At 45.2% G+C, this 3,048-nt stretch overlaps 1 pseudogene; it reads left to right on the forward strand.

Moving 5' to 3' along the window:
• The first annotated feature begins 217 nt into the window (after positions 1 to 217).
• The window catches only part of LOC105994820, a 12,738-nt pseudogene continuing 9,907 nt past the window's right edge, over positions 218 to 3,048 (forward strand).

The following is a 3,048-nucleotide window of genomic DNA, read 5'->3' on the forward strand; positions in this document are numbered from 1 at the left end:
CATCAACTATGTCGGCCCTAAAAGGCCCACAGGCGCCTAATCCATCAGCTCCCCCTCCCATTCTGGTGGATGATGATCCAAATTTTCTTGATACTCTGCCCCCACCTTACCCTGTCCCACGACCCCCAGAAGCGCTCTTGGCCCCCCCGGGGAAGCAAAAGCAGCGGCAGCCAAGGAAGGAGCTAGAGGGGAAGTTTTGGAGGGCCCTGCAGGGAGAATGTGGGACCTCACCCTTGGGGCCGCCAGTCCACGCCCTCCGGACTCCACCGTGGTTCTGCCGCTTTGGAAAATTGGACCACCCAATGACACCGGGAACCCGAGACTCCAATATTGACCTTTCTCAACCAGTGATTTGTATAATTGGAAATCCCAAAATGCGAAGTATTCAGATAACCCTAAAGATTTGATTACTCTTTTAGACAGTGTAATGTTTACTCATCAGCCCACCTGGGTTGACTGCCAGCAGCTGCTTCAGATCCTGTTCACCACTGAAGAGAGAGAGAGGATCCAGGTGCAGGCCCTGAACTTGGTCCTGGGACACAATGGGCAACCTACCATCAATCCGGATTTAATTAATGCTTCCTTCCCCTTGACCAGCCCCCGCCTCCCCTCTGCCCCAGAAGATTGGGATTACAATACAGCTGCAGGTAGGGAGAGGCTACAGGTCTATCGCCAGATTCTAATGGCAGGTCTCCGGGCAGCTGCTCACAAGCCCACTAATTTGGCCAAGGTATATTAAATAATGCAGGAAAGAGATGAATCCCCCTCTAGTTTTTTAGAAAGATTAATAGAAGCCTTTAGACAGTACATCCCCATGGATCCAGGAGCCCCTGAAATTCAGGCTGCAGTAGTTATGCCCTTTGTTAACTAGGCAGCCCCGGATATTAAAAAGAAATTACAAAAACTAGAGGACTTGGAGGGCAAAAATGTTCAGGACTTAGTGAGGATAGCCCATAAAGTATATAAATGAAAGACCCCAGACTCCTGGGTTACTTTCGTCTGCGGGAAGGTGCCCCAGAAAGACACCAGGCCGGGAGATGCAACAAGCAAGAGGAGTTTATTTGACGTTTGCGCAAACCGACTCTCTGCCATTTACAGAAGCAAAATCAGAAGTTAGCAAGTTAGTAATGGTAATGGTAAAGTGAGGTTTTTAATTTTTAATCTTTCATTCCCCACTTCTTCTCTGGACTAATTTTAATCTTAAAATTGAGGGTGTCTCTATTCTTGCGAGGTGTCAGTTCTCAATGCTTGGTATTTGGATCTCAGAACTAATAGACAGACTGCGCTGATCTTTTTCTTTTACAAAAGACACCAGTCTGTTGAGTATACAAGGTCCGATTGTAACAAAAGTAACAGTACCAGAGCCCCTTACATTTTTTTTCACCAGTCCTGACTCGTGTATCGTAGTTAACTTAATTTTATACCAGCTGTACTTGTAAGCTCCAATTTTAAGACATACTCATACCATTTGCTACATACTTAAACTTTCTGAGGTTTGTCTTAAAGACAATCCTTACTTTTTAAATTTCCCCAATTCCTTTCCCAAGGCTTTCTTTACTACCTTCTTTCTTTGCAATTCCTTGAGCATCTTTGTGGCTGGAGTTTAGAACTGCCCAATTTCCCTTTGGCTTGCGGAACCTTTATCTTAGAACAGCCTTAAGGCACCACTGTGATGCAGAAGCTTGCTAGATTTTAAGGCTAAGAGTATTACTTCCATTGATAACATACTCAGGTTATTACCATACCAGAGCCAAACTAGGCTGTGACCATAGAGTGGATTTCCAGTCACTATGCACTGAAGTGCCTAAGACAAGCAAGCCAGTGATATCCTTGTCCCCAATACCCACTGTGGGAAGAGAGGGTTTCTGGATATCACCCAAAAGAATGTCCCACAAGATCTTAGATTTAGCAGCAGTCAACCAGGAAGCAGACTCAGGTGATGGAATCAGGCAGGAGTTCCTCCAGGTGGCTGTCAGGCCATCGTTGAACTTTACCCATTAGGGTATGCAGCAGCAGCAGCAGCAGGATCTCTCAATGGCTCCAAGGGACTGTCAAACCTCATGCTGGGCTGTAAATTCTTACACAGACTGGTTAAGGATACATTGCATAGGCTTGTCAGGCTTTGATCCTGCTGGTTTTTTGTCGCGACCGCCTCGACCTGCAAGGATGACGCGACAACAGGTCCTTCTTTCAGACGGTTTATTCAGGACCTTGTTTACAGCTTCTTTTCTCCTACTTCTCTCCTGCCCACTTCTTCCTTCTTTTTCCTGCTTCTTCTTGTTTCTCCTTCCCATCCGCCCCCGCGCTCCGGTTATAAGCCTCCTGGATGGCCAATCCTGAAGCGCCATGTGGCATATACCGATAGGGCTGCAAACACGGAAGCAAACTAGGAGCCAAGTCATAGCCATATAAGGAGTTGTTTTTTACAGAGAGCACTCATCACGAGGAAGACGGAAGGCGGAAGCCCGCGCCATCTTAGGTCACAGCCGCACCACGCGGCCCTGCCATTTTAGCTACAATGTTGCTTTTGCAGCCGTCTTTGGTCGCGGCTCCCGCAGCTCTCCACAGTTTTTAAGATCTTCAAACAATAGCCCAGGACAATTTACCAAAATCATAACTTTTTTACTAACCAGATATTTTTGTAAATAGACACAGAAGGCTCAGAAGGCTTAGTTTTGTAACCTTCTCTGACAGATGCAGTCTCCACACCTTGCACACCGACAACTGTTAACACTATTCTTTATGCCTTTTTTTTAATTATTATTTTATCTATTTTGCCTCATTTCTCCAAAACTGACTCTGGACCCTTGATCTTAAAAAGGGGGTAGAAGGGTGAAGGTCCATCTTCTGTAACTTCTTCAAGCTGACTTTAGGGTTGTTGATCTTTTTTTTTTTATATACTTGAATTTTTTTTCTTTTTTTTTCTTTTTTTTATTTTATTTGTGAAAATACTGTACAGAGGGGTTACAATTGCATGGGCAGGATAATGCGTACATTTCTTACCAAGCATTGCAGCCTCCTCCTTTGTTTACCCTTCACATCACTTCC

The sequence above is a fragment of the Dipodomys ordii genome, unplaced genomic scaffold, assembly GCF_000151885.1.
Source record: "Dipodomys ordii isolate 6190 unplaced genomic scaffold, Dord_2.0 Scaffold110, whole genome shotgun sequence".
Classification (NCBI taxonomy): domain Eukaryota; kingdom Metazoa; phylum Chordata; class Mammalia; order Rodentia; family Heteromyidae; genus Dipodomys; species Dipodomys ordii.